Raw genomic sequence first — 21,600 nt, forward strand, 5'->3', positions numbered from 1 at the left:
CCAACTCTTCTTTCCGCAACAATTTAAGACCTGGAATTGTTTTGAATTGTTTTTGACGAGAGAGATTGTTTTCTCAGCAAAAAAAATGCATTTAGCTTTTAGGGGTTTAATAATAGTTCCAAAATGAGAAATCTCAGTTACAGTTTTCTTTTAGATTTATCTCTTCACGTTTGTGGGTCCCATTTCTTTCACAGGAGGACTTAAAATATTTTTTATTAAGGTTGTAAGTTTTCTGATAGCTACGCATATGGTATCCGATTTAGGATTTTGATTATGAATATGAGGCAATTGTGGCCCTCAAAAAAAGTAATGAAAAGATAGTCATTTAAGTGCTAAAGAAAGATAAAGATTAGTTTCAGCTGTAGTGGTATTAAAGATATTGCCTTTAAAATGTATTAACAAAATAAACAGGAGACAGAAGATCCATAAAGATACTATTTTTAAGCTGCACTTTGAAAAGCCACTTATGCTTAAGGAAAAACAGAAATTTCTATTTCATGTTTAACCTTTACTCTGGCTTCCAGATCAAGTGCTTATGTAATTATAACAATAAGGTTTAACAAGCTTTAAAAATGTAGTGTAGTTGCACTCTGTTTTCAACAGTAGTATACTGAAAGATTTGGGACGGTTTTGAATTACTTGAAATATTTTAAAGATATGTATCATTCTGTTATAAGCGCTGAGGCATACAGATGTAAGTTTTACTTAAAATCATAATTTTAACTCATGAAATAGTTAACCATTAATATGTATCGTTTCGATAGGTGTGTATTTGCAATTAAAAATGTTTTATTAGTTTGAAGAAGATTCCTCTTGGCACTCACTTAAAACAAGAGATAAAATTTCCGCTGTAGGTATAGATGCAGGTGAAACCTCCCCATGGCATCGCTCTAGGTGATGCTGTAGTTGTAATTTTTATTCCATTGTCTGTGACTATGTAAATTTTTTGTCCCACATGGAAAAGCAACTATACCAAAGGCAGTGTTGCTCCATGGAATTCAATCATGGGACTGAAAGTTCAGAAACTTACACTTTAAATCAGGTTTCTCCAGTTTACTATCTCGTCGTAAGTTTTACTAGTAGTAAATTTTTCAGCTGAACAATACACTTACATATTGTGACATGATTGTGGCAAAAGATACAGAGTTAGAGAACTCATAGTTCGTAGGTCCTGTTACCACATAGATGTGGGGAAAGTCCAGACATGTTTAGCATGGACAGGTCTGATGCTTATACATAAGCAAAGCCTTAAGTACCGAGGAAAATTTACTATGAAAACTTACACTCCCTTAGGGCTTTGGGCAGGAATTTCAGGTATAATAGTCTTTCATTTAGATATCTAATTTCTGCTAAAGGTGCACTTGAGATATACACTTGACAACAATATTGTGTGCATTTTCAAAGTTTAATATTATGTATTATTTAGGTGATGGATTCTAAACCTCAGGTAGCAGGAGAGCCAAACTGATAGGAACTGATGTTATTTGTGTAGTTGCATTTTAACACATCAGAGTGCTTTGTGTTGTATGAGCAGTGCAGTAGTGTCTCAGAGATCATGCTGTCAGATCCATTAATTGTTCAAGAGGCACTTGGATATTGCAAGGCTTGGGTCTTTATCATTACAGGACTTTTTGTTTGCTTCTACTGTGATCCTATTAAAAAGTTTTAAAACCGGTATGTTATGTCCTTTTTTTCAAACTGGGTGGCTGCTCTCACTGTGCATAACATTTTTGACTTAACTGTGATGTTTCAGATGACTACACTGCAGTTCTCTGTCAGCTGCAAAGCAAATGACTCAGCTGTCCTAGAGACTAAACTCTGGTGTCTGCTGAGAATAACTTTAAGCTTTACTGACAGAGTGACTTCCAGGAGCTCTGGGTGATGCTGTGTACATTTGTAAATAAACATTTTGTTTAAGTCTCCAGAGCTATTAGTCACATACCCTTCAGGAACAACATCCTGACTATTAAATCTTTACTATGAATTAAAATGCTCTTCAATATACTTGGATAAATTACAACTAAAAAAATTCTTTTTGAAGATGAAAGCAACACGCATGAAAACAGTAATCTGATTAGGAATGTCACGTGCCGTGTTTCATGATGTTACCATTACTGGGCTAATGTTGTATATCTATATGTATTGGTTTACTAATAATTCAGACAGGCTGGACTAAAAGATCTAAAGCACAACTGGTCAAGGTGGGATATGAAAGGTAGAAAGGCCTTGTGATGTTCACTGATTAGCATCTGTTTCACATACAAGACCTCCTTTGTAAACTTGGGCAAATTGTTTAATTGTGCTAGGTCTCAGTTATTTATCTGCAAATTAGTATATTGCTCTCATTGTTCATCGTTCTTTCTGTGGAGTCTCAGAACTCTGGAATACTGCCCATTTGTATGCATGGAGAATGAGTAATACTGTAGATCACTATCCTGTTACTTGTGTAACTTCAGTGCTAGAGAAAATTATGCTCCTGTCTTTTCCGAGAGAAATACTGAATAGAGTTCCTGTCTGGGAAGAGCAGGGTCATCTTTCCTCATCTTTTTCTTTGTCTCCAGATACCTTCCAATTGCATACTCTTTCAAATTAGTGAACAAGTTACATTAGGGAGGCCAGTGGAACCCAGCAGTACTCTCTGCTCTTCCTGGCGTAGATTATCAGGTGAATGAAATGAGGCATGGTCCTTGCTTTATCAGGAGAATTATGACAGTGCTCTGTGAATGGGTCAAGGAAGGTGAAACTACCAGAACATGAGAGATCCCTTTCTGGAAGACCATTTAAAGCTGGATACCATGTATTGGATGAGAAAAGAAAACATAGATTTAATCGTATAGCAATTTTAAAAAGCAAGGAAACCAGCCCTGTAATCTGTAAACATCTGCATGCTACATGAAACAGGGCTCCCACATAAAATATTGATATAATTATGTAAATAAAGAATGAATTCTAATAACGGATATATAAGAGGTCGTAATCAAAGATGTGCAGTCTTACTGACTTGTGGAAATAACTTGCTCTTGAGTTTTAAGTGACAACATTAAATAGAATTCTAACTTACACATTTACAGTCTGATTCCTCTAAAGAAAGAATTCTGTATCTGAGCTTGAAGGGAACTTCCAAACTGCACTGATATGAAATTGTTTTGTGGGTGTGTAATATATATCTCCCACAGACAAAAATCAGTAACTTTTTCTACCACATTTCATCACGAATTACTTTTCCTACGCTTCTCACAGAGGTGCTCTTTTAAGCTGTCACTGCAGTGCAGTAAGCTCCATCAATATCATTTGACTATTCAGCAAAATTGAAATTTTCACATAATTTCTAGATTTGTATTTCCTTCCTACTTTACCTTATTATTTTTGATCTTTATTACTTAATTATAATATCTTGATCTACCAGGCTGGATTGCCCTCCCATACTTTTTTTCTGTGCAGGTTGCTGAAGTGCTTGAAAGTCCTCCTGTAGTCTCTATATTCTTCATTTTTTGCATGAAATTACTTTACTATAAACAGAATATACATAGTATATATAGTGTTGATAGTATGCTTATGTTTATTTTTATTTCTGTACATATATGTATGTATGCATACACAAACATGCATATTGCAGAGGGACAGACTTGTTTCTTAAGTGTCTTGAGATGGACTATGGGTTGTCTGTGGGCTTCCAGATCAGTATTTTCAGTGGCCATTGAGAACCTCAATAGAGGTGTCTGTAAGACTTCAAAGAGCTTCTGTTCAGCGTATAATGAAGAATGCTTAAGAAGTCTAAGGCTAAAATTCTGGAACATTTGGAGTTGAATGAGTAATGTAGGCACCTTATTGCTGGAGTACTTTTGGTGTATAGGAGATAGTAGCTTTCACATTAGTGACTACTCCTATTGGTCTGGTAAGATAGTTCTTTGCATTTAAAAATACACCATGAATTGTTAAGACTTAAAGAAACTAAATGGTGCAAAACTAAAACAAATTTTGAGCACTGTGGAGTGTTTCAGGAAACTAAATGGTTACATAGCACATCCATATACTCTGTAGGCCTCATGAGTTACGAGATACATGGTATAAGCAGGGAATTGGATTGTTGCACAATTTATTTTGCCATATACTTATCTTAGACTGAAATAGTAAAACAGTTGTTTCCTGGTGATTTTTATTGCTGAGTTTTGTTGTTGTTATTGTATTCCTGGCAGGGATATAGTAAACTTTTAAACAACTATATGCTTTACCTTTTTTTTTTTAAAAAAAAAAAAAGTGTAGTTATACTATAGTTTTGATTTATAATGGCTAGAGTTTGAGATGGTTGAATGAGGCATTGTAAATCACACAGCATACTTGGTTCTGTGGAAGAAAGACAGCAGACTAATTCTATTGAGATATAATGTATGCATTTTATATATCTAGAGGTAATTATCATCTTTAGGTTCATTCATAGGATGGACAAATCCAATAAATCTATGATAGAAAGAAACCCTCTTAGTTTGTAGAGGAGAATCCCTCTTCACTGTTTTAGCAATCTAAGGTAGATCACAGCTGACACAGCAGTTCAATGCCACTTTGAAATCTGTAACATGCTAGACTTCTACATCAGTCTAATTTCATGGCAGTAAAAGTCATGAACATATAGAAGGAAGAAATTCCTGCTTTGGAAAATTGGGCATTAAAAGCCCTAAATTGTTAATACGATTTTTCTCTCATTAAGGGGCAACCTGAGAACTGCTCCTATCGAGGTCAAATACCCAATAAACAAGATTGGCAATGTTGACACTAACCCACCAGAAAAGAGACTTCTGTTTAAGTCTCTGAGTTTGTGCCAGTTAACCGCCTCTGTGGGAAGTGGGTAATTACAATAATGACAATTGAACAGGATAGGATTCCTGTGAAGGCCAGGATAAGTGTAATAAATAATCTGTTAGCACTAACTGCAACTACATTCCTGAAAAATGTTTGGTTTACTTTTTGTCATGTTGCAGTTGTGCAACTAATGTGACTTACAAATGTTGCAACTGTCTGTGACGAATGCTCAGAGACACAGTTGATTTTCTTTCCTGCGGGTTTGACTTCATTGTAATTTTCTTGATAAGTGAATTTTAGTCGTGCTAAATTGGACTTGTACAAATGTTATCAAATGACAAATACCAATATTGCTATTGACAAATATCAATAATTTCTGAAGTTATTAGATTAATCTCAAGGCTTGGACAAAGAGCACATGAAATTAAAGAGATTCATAATAAGATATGTTTATTTGAGACTGAGTCCTCTGGAGATAGTAGCAGCAGTCTTCTGTGAGTGGGATGGAAAGTCTTTGACTATTCCATAAATGAATAGCTTACTAGTCATTCGCTAAACATTTTCTTTCTGGGCCTTTCCCTCATGTAAAGAAATCTGTCCAGTCTTATTTTGTGTTTGAGGAAGTGTCTGAAGAATCTCAGTCAAGTCTGTCTGCAGCTCACATTCTGTGAAGTTCCAGCTTTCTTCTTTGTAACAGCAAGGTGTTTTTTTTTTTTTTTTTCCTAAATTCTGAAAAAGTAGCAATAAATTTGAATTCTGTAAATGAGATGTAGACATTAGGTAAAGTCTGGATGATGGTGAGTTTTCTGTGCTTACAAAAAATTCATTATCTCAACTTTATCCTTTAAAATGCCTGAGAGATTAATAACAAATTTCTGGGCTGAAATATATTGTTTGCTTGCTTCGCATAGTTGCAGAGCAAGTTTCAGAAAGAAAACCCAACACTTTACCGATACAGTGAGTGGCAGAGGATTCATCAAGAAAAGTGTTAGAGTCACATACTGTAAATAAGAGGTGACTGCAGATAGAAACTTCAAAGTTGCTTTTTTGTAACTCCTCTTAGGAAAAATCCCTTTACATACTAAGGAGATTAAGTATAGCAATCAGAAAGCAATATCAAGAAAGCACCAGCTTTCCTGAAAAACAAAAATTATTTTACCATCAAAGTTAAGGAATAAAGCATGGATAGAAGTCTGTCAATGTTGATTGTTTTGATTGTCATAACTCTGAATATCCTGCAAATAAGTTCAAGTTTATCTTCTTAGTTATAAATGTACATTTATAAATTTGCATTTTAATGCACAAATGCATTAAATATATATTTTACTTATAATCAGATATAATGTTGTCCTGTGTATCCTTATTTTTGGTATTTCCCAATCAGTGCTTAAGTTTTCATCTCTGATATGTTAATATTATGTATATGTATTTGGTTTTATATCTCCCTTTATGGTAATAGTGAAACAAAAGTTGAAATCATCAATCAATTAGCTTCCTTGTTATGCTGCTCCTGTAATTTCTCAATAGTTAGACTAATGTTAGAACTATATGTTTAATACAAGGTATATTCTAGGTTTATGGAATTACTTCTTTTTCCTCTTGCATTCTCCTTGGCACCTGTATGTGAGAAGTAAGTCTATGCCAATGCTAATACTGTACTTTCCCACACAAAATAAGCATTGATATTGCATAAATGATCAGGAATACAGAACACATTACCCCTTTAATCTTTTCTTCTTTTCAATCCAGCTGGATGAACCACTTAATTTAAATTGGTTTTCACTGTATTTTTAAAACCGTAATAATGATTCAGACTAAAGCAGATCACAGAATTATTTTTCTTCTGTGGAAATGGCAACAGGACTGTAATGGAAGCTACCATATTTCTATTAGGCATCTAGTCCACAGGATATTTCTCAGTAAGTTATAATAAATTTTTATTTGTTCATCTCAATTTTTCCATATAAAAATATCAAATACAGACAGGTTTATGTTAAGCTGCTCATTGTTCAGTTATGATCTTGGAATGGGATTAGTTGCATGAATCCTTCTACCTCTGCAATACAGTATAATACAAGTCCTGATCTTGCTATTAATCACTGAGCAACTGACAGCAATTCATTCAGCAAAAACACTGGTTACACATTTCTTGTATTCACCATTCTCATCCCAAGCAAACAGTATATGTGCAGCTCTGTATTGTTTGGAAGTGTTTGACTTAATCCTTTTTGTCTTATAAAATGTCCAGAATGTTTTGCCAGCTTTCTAAAGACAGCAAAGTTTGAGAAGCCTGTCTTCCAATAAAAAAAGATAATGATTCCTGTGACAATCAAGTTTTGTGTCCCAATCAGTTTCTGTAGTCTTGGGCTGATCTCCAGGAGAGCACCAATTCCCATCTAGATTGAACTTTTATCTGCATGGCAGAAAGTTTCATTCTTCCCAAGGACAGGAGATTTATCCCCCCCTACAAAAACTATTCTGGCCACAGGCTACTGAGAGTCAGAAAAGTTTCAGCTAAGATAGTGAAAATTTAATTGAAAATCTGTATTTGTGTAAATAAGAACATGACTATTTCAAGTGTGACTTTTGAAGCAGTGCAGACAAACGGTAGCTTCTTAAAATTAATCAAGTGTCTTTTCCAAAGATGATCATACATCACATCATTTCTGTTACAGTAATATGTGCAGATGCATATATTTCAGCTGTAAATGTGTATATATTTCATGATCAAAGTTTATCAATCTTAGAGCATGAATTACTGAATTCACTGTAGTTGTGTTACTATTAGCACCAGTAATAAATGACCAGCTCCTCCTAAGATGGCTGGTTTTATAGATACTACATCCTTTGAGTAATGAGCTGTTCCTTACCTTGACACTTTTCATGTCTTAAATGCTTTTAATCACATACTGCTTATATTACATTGATTATCTGAAAGAATGTTGAAGCTTTAATGATCCCTGTTTTGTCAGTGTAAGAACTTAACAGTACCCATCATATGATGTTATTCAGTATGACAGTTACTCAGCTTATACTTCAGGGAAGATATCAAAGCTAATATCTGGTTTGTAGTATAAATAATCTTTCATGATTATCAGTTAGGATGATTTAGGACTGCCATCACACCAGTGGTGGCTGCTTTTCTAAAGGTTTTATATTTCCGTTTGTTAGTCTTTCCACTCTTCAATTGCAGTTGCTAGAACAATAAATGTGAATACTTTTTGCTTCTCAGTCTTATATCTATACTACAAATAATAAAGTTTAAAATATAGCAGCTCACATATATAGCAGAGAAATTGTCCTCTGATATTCTTTATCTGAAAGGAGATGCAGGACAGGGTTGTGATGACTGCAGATTTATTGGACATTTATGTGATATCTATATGGTTATGCTAGTGTATAGTGCTAGACTCTTCCAGCAATAACTTTAAAGGCAGGGAAGTGACTGCTGGATTGACAAGATGAAAGTAGTAATAATAAAAGAGGGGAAAAGAAGACAACATGCATTTACAGTTGAGCCGTTTAAAACTTGCTTATACTTCCTCCAGGTCATACAGATATAGACGGAATGTGACTGACCTGACAATTTCAGAATTTTTGATCAATTACTACTTAGCCTTCAGTGGAACACTTCCAGACCTTCATGACTTAATCCTCATTTGCGACATTTCTGCTTAGCTTCATTTCTGCAATTCTCGATGTGACTGAGATACTATTATTTCTATATAAACAGTGATAAATATGCCTATAGCACTTCATGAACCAATAAAACCAAATTTCTTCTTTCATAACTACCCTATATGGTTAAAGCGTACAAATAGATACTAATACGTGGAGTCATTAATGACAACATTTGAAAGCTTCTGTGTTAGTTTAGCTAGGACTGTATTTTTCAGTAAGCAGAAGTGCTAGATAGTAAGTGTTGCAGGAGGAGATCCTAAATGGGAAAAGTGAAGAATGTTGCTCTGTGTCTTTTAGTGGGAATTCTTTCTGTCATTTTCCTCTTATTAACAGCCCTTGGTCATTTCTGCTGGATTGATAAATATGTGCAGAAATATGGAAGAGCCACAAGCACTTCTGCTCTCAACTCCTATGATTTGTGACTTTGCTCAGAGTATGTCTGACTAACCATTCGGCTAAAATGGCAGCACTATCACAGCCATTTCAGCTGCTATCACTGTCAATCCCAATGAAACTGAATGGGGGTAATTATGAGTTTTTTTAGGAAACATACTTTATATAGACAGGACCTCTGAGGCAGTAAATTCTAGGACATAGGGAAGGATGTGCAAGAACAATACTTTCCACTTTAAATTACATGTTTCAATGTCTAATTAGAAAGTTTCAGTGGTTTCAGTGCTGACATCTGCTTTGTGTCATAGCAGGGAAACGGTACAGATTTCCATTCACTTTTTTTTACAGATTTACTCTGTATTTTAATGGTATTTACACTTCACAGAACTAAAGCAAGAAAAATTTTACATCACCTTGTGTTTCTCATATATTGCAGACCAGTTATGCATCTAGAGTAGAGTTATAAACTATGGTGGCAAACTAGGTTGCAAACAAATTTTGCCTAAGGCATGAACCATAAATTAAAGTAATAATCTTCTGTGTAAGAGACAACTTTTCTCCACTGCTCTTTTAAAATAAAAAAGAAAGTAGGTCAGAGAAATTTAGGATATTTTAGAATATGTACAGTATTGTATTGTTTGCCAGCACCTAATTTACAATTACAGAGCTCCATGAATATTGAAATGATTCCGCTTCCCATTATAAATGTATGTGGCAGTTTGGTTGTTGATCAGTTTATGAAGTTAATGCAAATGAAACTGTCTTCCTGTCAGCATTTGAAATATATAATGCAGTCATGTTGTATATTCAGGGACAGGCCATTGACAGTCAATTAACAAGTTTGATTGGTATGTCAACTCATTCTTTTGAATTGTTAATAGTATGTTAATAGCATTCATTTCTTTGTGCAGTCCCATTTGCAGCTTCACAGTTACAGCTATTTTTTATGATTCTGAGTAACCTAAAATAGTGCCTTAATAATAGATTATTAAACACCTGTCTGGTGTAGCTTAGGGAGGTTTTTCTAGACTGGGAGTTTGCAGTGGATCCCTTTGATATTCAAATCAACAAATGATAGCCTTTTTATTCAAAACGTAAGTTCTTTTGATGGTTAGCTTGTTAAGAAATATTCAGCTCCAGTCTGACCTGATCTGGTTTCCCATGGAAAAGATCTGATGCTGTTTGAAGGTTCATAAATGGAATGCCAATGACAATTTGTTGTTGACGTTTTGCTGCCTCAGCCTTCAGATGCTGCTGGTTGATGTGCCGCTTTAGCTTCACCAAATAATGCTTGCAGGTAAATGATCTTCTGATTGATCAGATAGTTTCAAAGCAAAGAGCTCTCTTCAGTGGTCTGTAGTCATGGTTTTCAGGCTTGGAGGGGTACTTTAAAAGATGCATCAAAGTTGACAGATGAATCTCGAGGCAGGGAATGATGGGAGACAGTAGAATTATGGGAATATTTTTTAGAGAATAACATATTAGTGAGAGTTTTGAAGACCTTCAAAGGTCTATCAAACCAGCTCCCTATAGCGGATTGATTTCTCCTTTTAAAAAAAAAAAATTAAAATTGGGTACACATTAACTCTCAATTTCCTGTGTTGGGAAGCTGTTGAGCTGATTTACTGTTCTCTGATGGTGTTTTAAAGGGCTTATTTAATTTGAATTTCACCATTATCTTGTTCTGCATCCTGAGCCTCGTCCTGCGAGGTGCAATTTCTGCTTCTACTAAATCTTGCACAAAATCAAAGCATTATATCAACTTACAAGGTCAGGGTGCACAATGAATAACATTCCTTTACATAAACATCCATGGCACCATGAGTTAGCATTACAAACAACAAATAAAAATATCAGTTGGAATTACTGTTTCTCCACCTTTCTTCATATCACATGCATTATTCTTTCATACCCTTCTTCATTCCCCATTAGTGCCTTTCCTGATTCTAACACAGCTATTATTCTGAAGAATCAGACTAGCTATTAGAAGTTCAAAACATACATCACAGAAATAGTTCATTTCTTTTTGGTTTGAGCATTTAATTATTCACTATCAGCATGTGATATTTTTCTGTAAAAACATGTAATTGTTTTGTGCTGAAGAGCTCTAATATTTAACTCCTTCAGGCCTGAATGGCCCTGAGACTCGGAGTTAAATGCTGTGAACAGTTATATTGCCAAACACAAACTCTGGAATCACACATTGAAAGATGATGTGGGTTAATTATACTTCACTGGACTTCATAACAAATAATTCTTGCTGGTTGAATTTAGGCCAAACTTTTTTAACAACGAAAACCAGTCTTTTCACAAAACCCTAAAACATTACTTAAAACTGATAGATGAACAGTCAAGTCATGCAACTTCACTCTTATATGTCATGTAAATAGAATATAAAATTTATATGAGGCAGTTTTCATCATTGGAAATTTTGTCATTTTTGTGTACTTTTCAAATACTGTGCACTGTTTAGCTGATAATGAGAAACTCTTTCTGTTGGGCTGAACACGCAAAATATTAGACATTCGTATTGTCATAGAAGGTCATATTTTCAGTGAATCATCTATAATTTATATAAGATTAAAATGCAAGTTTAGGTATTTAATTGTTCTCAGCATAACACGTAGACTTTGATAAAACCTCTGTTTTTGAAGAGGTACTCTACAGTTTATCTATATAACTCAACTAAAAACTTCAAAGATTTTCTGATAGTAATGTCATTGATATTGTTTCTAATACATAATTTCTGTGCTTAATTAAATTTTGGTGATTATACTTCAAAGAGAACTTGATCACATCTCTTGTTCACATTAGGCTTCTGTAAGTCTTTTTACTTTATTTTCAAAAATGTAATTAAATCTACCTTCCCCACATGATTTCCATTTTACCATCTCAATTCTTTTGAAGTAGCCTAAATATTTCAAAAGAATTGTGTTTGTACAGTATCATTGGTCTAAATGTTCTATAGTGTAAGGCGTATTCTATGTTGTGTCTTTCACGTTGCTAAGTGCTTAGTATTTCAAAAAAGCTAATAGTTAACTGATCATTTCATAGCAGTTTGGAATACTTGGAATTTCAGTAGGTCAGGGCTTTTTTGGATAATGTTGGATTATCAAGGTAGTAATGATAATCAGGAATGTATTAATTTTGATTTAAGATTCTTTGTAAAGCTTTTTTAGATACATACTAATACTTTTTGTCATGGAGAGGGGTCTTTCCTTTCTATATTAACTTCTGACATACTGATGAATGCACTCATCAAGAAACAGAACAGAGTCCTGGTCCAAGAACATGAGTTGATTTAAGCAAATTAGAACAGTTCCAATAGAAGGCACTGAGAGATGTGATTCCTGGACTGCCCATTGTTGCAACAGCACTGCCATTAGCAGGCAAAAGAAAAATACCAAAGAAGGGATTTGAACCTGGATCTTGGCAATGTTACAGCTGATTAAATTAACTGCTGGATTATTCCTTACTGCATTTTACCCCTCCCTTCCTCTTATTTACCCCCTTTTAGTTTCAATGCTTTGATTTGTGCACATTTTTATATCAGAGGGCTTGATTCAGGAATTAGTTTTTACTAGCCAAAATAACTACTTTTATTAATAATGCAAACAAAAAGAGCTAAGCACATGGTATGTTTCCAAGCAGTGGTTCCTGACCTCACTTTGTGATGTAAGATGGGTAGAAGCACGAATGCAGCTTGGATGGCAGAACACAAGATACGTATTTATTAGTAATCTATCAGTTACTAGTATACTGTCAAAATACTGTAATTTCCAGTTCCCGACTTTCAGCCTTTTAAGCCATCTAGAAGATTCCTTGAAAATAAGTATTATAAGAGAGCAATAAGGTGAATGTACAAAAAAAAAAAAAAACACCCACCCACAGAAAAAATTAGGAAAATGTATAATGCAAGATTCTAACTCCATACCCAAATGAATATGTATTACAGCACAGAATATAATTATAATACAGTTACAGTCCAACTATAACACAGAACAGAATTTAAATATAATTTGTTACAGAAACTTAATTTTTAAATGCTACAAGTTATTTTAATCAATAGGTAACTTGTCATGAAGTGCTGCCGGTCTAAGAGAAAATCTACCCTCGGAAAGGTACATAGTAAAATCTGCCTGATTGCACATTTAGGAATTTAGTGATATTTATAGGAATGTTGTCCACACTGCAATTCTGATGAAAGGTCAATGTTTAAGAGTACAACAGATAAAAGCTGTGAAAATGTGTTTGGATGAGAGAATTTAGTGTCTTTCTGAGATTGTTGCTGTCTTTCTCTAATTTCCATTAACTTTAATTTGGTCTGTCTGTTAGGAATCTTTAGATTTTTATGATGAGGCAATGGCAAGCATGTAACAAGCAAATTACTTTCCTAATGCATTATTTTTCTTGGATTGCACTTCATGAACATTGTATTTCAGATTACATTTGAGTGTATAATACATTGACACTGTCAAATAACAAATTCTTTAAATTTATAGATTGGCTCAGAACACAGAATTTTAACTATGGACTCTTCCTTTAGTGCTGGATTTCACAGGATTTTGCAACTGTTATCATGGGGGTCCTAATACCTGTCTGTCAAGTTCTGTCAAGTTTTGAACTTTCTACCTGTCTGTCTCATCTCTGTCAAGTTTGGATGCTGCAGGAAAGATAATATGACATTATTTTGGCCAAGAATATTAACTATATTTGTGGATCTTTGTTGCGAGTTTCAGTTTCTCTAAGTATGATCAGAACTTGACTTGTATTTTTGCATTGGAAGTTGAGTCCCTAGAGAAAGGTGTTCTGTTCTGTTAAAAAGTATTATCACTGCAATATCAATAAATAGATAAAAGATTGTGATAAATACTGAATATTGTGTATGTTATATTCTATATGCATTACTATTATGTATACTGTACATGTACATCTAGTTGCATGAATAAGTCTCATTTCCACTGGGAAATGGTGGATAAGTCTATTATAAATTGGACTTCTGCACTAAATAATCTTTAGCATACATTAAAGTGTTTTAATGTTGATTATTGTTTAGATAGTCATAGATATAAGTGAAATTCACATTAGACTGGTTATACATAGAGGATATGTAAAGTATGAAACCAGACTATATGACTTGAATGAGCACTGTCACTTTTAGATTAGTAATATTGTTATTACAGGTAACTGTTTTCAGTTTCAGTTATTCTTGGCTTTATGGAACTGTTTCTTTCCTGTCTTCCAGTTATTGCAAACCAGTATCTTAAAGTAGCCAGTGACATTAATGAAAAGCATATTTTGAGTAAGAATATTAAGCCAAGTGATGGCTGGGAATTAAATATTTTCTGTAAGAATAGAATGTCACCATGTTAATGTGTTTCATACACTGTGAATTACTGTTGTGTGATGAACAGCTTTCACCTTTCAATACAGAGTATTTTCTCTGCCTAGCTGTCCATCTTCTGTTTATAATCACACTAACCTATTCGACAGTTGGTATGAGTAAGGATTGTGAAAACAGGTAGTAATGGAAAAAACCCAACACACTCTTCATAGGCTTTCATGACTGCAATCTTGATTCTCCTTGAATAGTAATTCCAGAACAGTGGTACAGCCTTAAGCAGTAGCACCCTTCTTGTTAGCAGAAACTTCACCCTAGAAATTTCTACTGGGCCTTCTTAGACTGCTTTATCACTGCAGTGATAGTTTAACTAATAGTTGAGTTTACTGTAAGTGGACATTCTCAGTAGAAATGTCAGTTAATGTGGAAAGGATATTGTGAGATCCCGAAGTACATTGCATGTTTAAGGATAGAAGTAGAGAAAAAGTCTATAATATAAACATATAAGGACATCACATCACTATATCTTTTTTCTTTATCTTCCTTTAGATACTGTGTATGTGCATACAGTTACTTTATAATTGCTCCCATATATATATATATATTTATTTTTTAATACAGATCTGACAGAGAAAGAATGCTGACATATTACAGAGCTGCAGAATAAATTTAGGATGATAAAATAAATACCAAAATCACAAATGAACTTTGTGGGAACCCCGAATGAATGCTTATGTAACCTTATGTGAGGTTTAGACATTTTCCATCTAACCAAGGGGGTAAAAAGTATTTTTAAAATTTTTATATCTTTACCTTGGCAGATTAAAATCCTGAATGCAGCTATGCTAGCCTGTAAACTGAAAATCGGTGTTGATGATGAAGTGTAAAAACTTCTGGAAAAAGTGCTTCATCGGCTCTGAAACTTTGATATCACCTGTACTTTTACAGCATTCATTTTGAAATATGGCAATCATACCTTTCCTAAAGGTTGTGGTAACAGTTTCTGATGTTTTAGAAAATTTCACTCTTTCATTAGACAAGGGTAGGTGTTACTTATCCTGGAACAAATATTTGTTACATCTGATGAATTTCATGAGAACAGAGACGGTATCTTTTGTCCTGTACTGAACTTGCTTCTAGTAAAGAGCAGTTATGGTTTGCTATAAATCTTCAACACTTTTGCAGTTAAATTTTCTCCAGTGTTATGAATATCTGTATTTCAAAATAATTTTGCCATATGTTCTGCCATGAGTTTTAATTTCTCCTGTTAACTCTCATTTTCTTATTTCCTGCCTTTATTTCAAACCTCTCTGTGTCCATTTTTATTATTTCTGCTGGTGCACATTCTAATTTAGTATCCTCTATGGGTTTCATTACCATGCTGTTAATCCCTTCTTCCATTGACTTAATGAAGATGTTAAACAAAATCAGGCCTAATACCAATCCCTACGGCACCTCACTTCAGTACACTGGCATTTTCATTACTCTCTCCTTACAGACTATCAGGTAGTTAACAGCATTTATAATTAGGAGAGTTAAAAATAATTTCCAAATATGCTGTATCAGATATTTTTTAAATCCAGATGAATTACAACCATTATCCTCCCTTATCTATGCATATATAATTAATTAAAAGACACAATCAACTGTGGTGGATATACTATACATTTTCTAAAAATGTGTTATCCATTGCTCAATAGTCCATGTCCACATCAAGTCATTTGTGTTGCTTTGCCCTTTAGGATACTAATCTTTTTTCACCTTGTTTATCTGGACCCTGAATATGCCTTTACTTTTCTTGGTAAATATTGATTTGATTAAGTCTCTCATTCCCCATCCCAACCCCAATTATTGTGCAATAGGCTAGTCTTAGTTCTTTTCTTTCGTTTGTTTTGTTTAGCATTTTTATTCAAAGTAATATGAAAAATGAGTAAATGATAATTAGTTTGGAGGTTTTACTCCATCTTTTAGATAAGGTATGTTCATAAAGCTGAGTGTTCCACAATTTTTCACAGTTGGCAGATTTTGCTAATGTGGTTGGTGAGAACTTGTGATTTTTTTTTCAAAAGCTTGAGAGGAAATGGTAGGCTTTGTAAAAGGTGACAGATTAATAGTCATGAAGACTAGAATTCCACTGTCCCAAGGAAGAAATGCATCAAAGATTAATACTCTTGTTAGCTTGCTCATTTTCAAGTAGAGAGGCTGCTCTTTTTCTATTTAGGAAAAAACATCCTTTAGGATGTGGAGAACAGTTTATCCTCTATAGCAATTAAGTTTTTGAAATTTGTACTGTAATTTTCCATATAGGAACAATATGTACCCTGTGTGCCAGTACAGGACATTAGCTGAAATACACATAGTAAGTAAAGAATATTTTATCTCCATTTTCTTCGTTTCCTCTCTGTGTACTGGAGATTCCAAGTGACCAAAACAGGAGTCCTGGAGAAGACTTCAGACTAGCTGTCATGCCCACGTGGATGTATTAGATGGCAAGCCTTTTTCACCCACTTTATTGGAACCTTTCCTAGATGTTTATAACTACAGTTGCTGACTTCAAAAGCTAGGTTTATTTTTGTTTTGTGTCTCATACTCCCTTGGAATGTGAATGACAGTTTTTGGGGTGTTTTTTTTGTGAAAAGATCAGTTTTTAAATGTTTGTCTTCTGTAAATCTGAAGTCTGTGGTTTTTATTTCCATCAGTTGCAGAGCAGAATAAAATTGATTTGGCATTTATCAAGATTTAAATATAACCAACACATTGCCAAAAATATGTATGCAAGATATTACAGTTTTCTGTGATAGGATAGAAAGGTTTTTTTAAAAGTGGTTTTCAAGCTGAAACTTTGATCGCATCTGCTCTTAAGCTTTCTGATCTGATTATCCCTCTCAAAAGTCTGTGCATATAGCATTTTGTTAAACTTCAAGGTGCTCCAGACCTTCAGGGATGTATTATATGAGATTGTCTGCTGTAAATCCAGCACAGTCTAAATGCTCAATTTGAATTATTTGATTTTTAGAGGACTGCAGAGGTGTTTGCAGTTGGGCAGCACAGAGTATGAATAGGAGATACTCGGATGTAGCGTTCTGAGGTTACTTTAGTATTGATAACAATTAGTATTCATACTATAATACATAATAATACTATAATAATTAGTATTCATACTATAATAACATCTTCGAATGCATTTTTGTGCTGCTCTGTATGTATACTGCATGACATGATACTTCTCTTTGGCATAATTTCAATTAGAAAATGCACAAAAGTTTTAGGTGTATTGATAGTGTTATGACACTCTGCTCAGTGTTAGATATGACTTTGTGGACAGTGTATCTTAATTTTGCTAAACTGCAAATAAAAAAAAATATACAGCCTAATTTAGCATCCATGGAATTGCAGTATTTTATTTCTTGATAAAAAATGTCCTGTGAATTTTCAACCGACATGTATGTAAGTTCAAAGAGAAAAATTTAAATCACACTTTGATAAAATAAACTTTAAGAGTGAAGAACAACACAAAAAGATGAGTAGTCTTGTGGCTCAGGTGATCAAATACATTTTGAAATATATGAAGCTTCATCTCAAAATGAGGTTCATCAATCTGGAGTCACAGCATTTGAAAACTGAGTTATAAATCTCTGAAAATTGTGGAAGTGTTACAGCTATCTCAATATAATAGCAATAATATGCTATTGATTAATTATATATTTTTGACCTAAATAGGAAAAAATATTTAGAGGGAAGTTCTGGAGATTTCAGTATGATAAGCAATCATCTTACTAAGCAATACGTGGATTCTTATCAGTGTCAATTTTTTTTTAGTCAAAGATAATCGTAACATTTTTTAAATTTTCATTTAGGAATATAGCCTTCATCTTTTAGCTACTGATAACTGTACACATATTCTCAAAAGAAAGCCTGTATCAAACTGAACTATGTGTGATCAGCTCATTTGTGGAATTTTTAGACTACAAATTTGAAACAGTTCAAGAAAAATGTGAATTATATTGAAGGTTGTGGTGTATTAGAGCCACGTTAATGAAATACAATTTGTGTTCATAGTGTGAACTCAAAGCTTTTCAGTTAGTGTTGTCTAAACGGTACCTTTAAAACTTTATTCACACTAGGTAGTTGAATAAAAGATTTCACATTGCAAATAGCAACTTTACCATCATTAGCTAAAATAAGAGTGCCCTAGGAAGAAAGGATTATCATATATTAAATAAAAAGTTCACCACCTTACAGCTTTAATCCCGTTAGAAAAGATGATTTCTATCTAATTTAATCAGCCAGAGGTCTTTATTGCCTGGAGTATTAATTGATTTAGGTCTTCATTAAGGTCAGAGGTACACATGGCTGACCAGAGGCAGCCTATTAGCGTATTGTCAGTTATGCTTATTTACTTTGACTGAACATAATGGTGAGTTATTTCACTGTTAGGTCAGGGGGTCGCTGAATCTTTTGTGCACCCTGACCTGCTAAAGGGCAGCAGTCACTCAGACACCAAACTGCATCCGTAACACAGATTTGGCTGATTGCATATTGACTCCATCCTCTCCAAGAAACACGTATTTGTTCATATGGTGCAACTATTAACATTGGCCTAAACACCTGTGTGTGAATGGTTGAAATCTCTCTGTTAGAAGTTCCCTGCACTTTTTGTGTTATGCCAGTTAATCACTGGCAAGTTTTAATAGTACCAGCAGAAAAAGTTTCATGAAGTTTCCATAGCTGCTGTTGGCCTTTAATTTAAAAAACCCAATTCAGTGCATATCTATAGGTATCCTAATACTTCTTTTTCTAAGTAACAATAACTATAGTTTTCCCTTGCTAATTAACAGCTTAAGTTAGTCCTTATGTCCAATGAAGTCTGGTTTTCTCATTGTTTCTTTTCCTGAATTGTATTTTGTGGGAGATAGGTTGTGTTGTTTTGGTAACTTATAATACTGTTAAAAACTTTTTCATGGTATAGAACAGTTCAAAGTGACACCAAGCATTCTGACCTTTCCTTTCCATGGTACCACAGATGCTTTCCTTCTGCTTTCCTAAAAAGTGAATGCAGCTTACAAAAAAAGGTGAAATAAAATAATAATTTGCTACTGTACTGTATTTGCTCTGTATTAGCTGTGATCTAGCTTTATATTATACTAAATTGCTGCAGCACAGCTACACTGTGAAAACTCTCAAATAAGAGTTTAGCATTCCTATCTGTTTAGGGTATGTATTGCATACTCTGAGGTTCTGATTGTCCACTGAATTCCCTTGGTTATTTAAGGTTGTGCTAACTGAGCAGAAGAGCTGCTAAACTATTATATTAGCTTATTAAGACTCACCTTTCACTTAACTTGCAGTGTTACAAATGAAGATAAAAAGGGAAGATGTGGAATCACATGAGGCTCCATTTATAGACTGCTTACTGCTGTGGAGCTATATTGGAAATAAATTGGTACAAGTGAGCATCTCAGCAGTACAAGGTTTTTTATTTTTGGTTTGTCAAATCTTTAATGAAATTTTAGCACTGGAAATATGTATATGGGCTGCAGTAACAATTGAATCATCAGTGTAAGCTGAGACATCTAGTGTATAAATACACATCCACTATATTGTAGTTTTGTTTCTATGCTGAGCTTACTGGATATGCAAGTCCTCTAGACTTGAAACATTGTGAATCTATAGCCTGAAAGATCTTCTGTTATTCTTGTAGATGCTCCAGAAATTATAAACTGTTGTAAGGTTCTAGCAGGGTTTTGCAGAACAGTTTCACAACACCAGGACTGACACCATACATTGTGACATCTCTCGTAAGATTTCAGTACTGTGAACAGATATTATGATGTCTTCCCCATTTTAAATGCTTTTAGTCTGCTAGCAATTTTCTGTATAATGCTTCAAGCATTCTAGAGACAACCTCTTGAAATCTGCTAAAACACTGTTTGTATTGGTTTGCTGCTTTGCCCTTGCTGATTCTTTATTTATGCTTGTTTTTCATGACCAAGTCATGGCAAAAGAGAAGAGGAACATCCCTCCTCCTTCCTCTGTCCTAAATTATGTCCCCCTGAAATACAGTTGCTGCAAACCTGTGGCCATGTTTTGACCCTCTTCCCCTCTTTGTCCCTTGCATCCATCCTTCCATAACATGGTGTCATGTTAGGAAAACTGTTCTTCTATTAATTACATCTTAAGATACAAAAAAGTATGTTAGGAACAGAGGGATTTTTTAAATTGTTTTTTAAAGAACTCTGCAAAATTCCCACTGAATCTGAGCCAAGAGTGGTGCCAATTTTGCTCAAATCCTTCAGAGATTTTTTTCTGACCTTGCTTATGACCAATGGGGCTAATTGTATCAGAACTATCCAGGATACTTTAAGAAAGTGCTATCTTGGTCCGTATTTCAAAACACTGACAGATATTTTATCGTTAATTAGTATTCATATTATGTCTCAAACAATCTGTTCAAGAATAGGGGAAGTGAACTGGTTGAACAGCTCTTCTGTCTACCTAATAATTAACATGGGTGATGCATGGAAAACCAGCAGCCCAGAAGGGGAAAAAAGAAGAAATACTGCCCATGTGATTTTTTTTTCTGTAGAAGTATAAAATACCTGTATTGAACTTTTCGACTAATGCATGGATTTCACTTTGCAGAGGTGAAAATGAATAGCTTGCTTTAAAAACAAACCTGTGCCCCTCTGAATCATATCTTCCTGAATTTGTTTCTCATCTTGTCAGTATGCCACTTGGTAGCTGGCTGGACTCCCTTGTTTGATGGCACATATTTTAAAATAGCACTGTAAAAAAAAAAAAAAAAAAAAGACCATTTGTTCCTATAAACCAAAATATTACTTGCATAGGTTTTTTTCCAAATTCAGGATTATATATAGCATTATCAAAACAATATTTCAGATATTTTAAACAATTTAAATAGTTGATGGGTGTCAGTTGATATATTATGTTTCCTCTCTGCCTCCTCACCCTCTTCAGCTGCTAATCATAGAACTTGTATGCCAAATTGTATAAGATACTCTTCCAATAGTTACATGTGTGAGTCTTTTGTGAGACACAGACAGTTATGAGGACAGATTTGGAGTTGCATATGGGTCTGTCACATGGTTTGATTGCCATGTCTTGTAGGACACAGATTTCTTTTTTAATTATTCTTAATTCTGAGGAATTTTTACGGTTTATACAGTAAGTTCTGAAAAATTCTTCCTAAAGATTCCTTGCATAGTCCATTTTTCCTCTCCTAGCAAAATGCTTCCTATGCTGACTTCAAAGCTGCTTACGCCCACCTTACTTCCCACTTCTATACATAGTTTTCTTTTGATATTGTATAAAATTTACTGCTTCACTGATCAAGAAATGCAGTGACTTTCTAGAGAAGTGCAGCATAA

At 34.2% G+C, this 21,600-nt stretch overlaps 1 protein-coding gene across 3 annotated transcripts in view; it reads left to right on the forward strand.

Annotated features, from left to right (window-relative positions):
* DPH6 (diphthamine biosynthesis 6) overlaps positions 1–21,600 on the forward strand; it is a 229,872-nt gene that overhangs the window by 127,332 nt on the left and 80,940 nt on the right. The window lies entirely within an intron of this gene.

Source organism: Athene noctua, chromosome 6, assembly GCF_965140245.1.
Source record: "Athene noctua chromosome 6, bAthNoc1.hap1.1, whole genome shotgun sequence".
Lineage (NCBI taxonomy): Eukaryota > Metazoa > Chordata > Aves > Strigiformes > Strigidae > Athene > Athene noctua.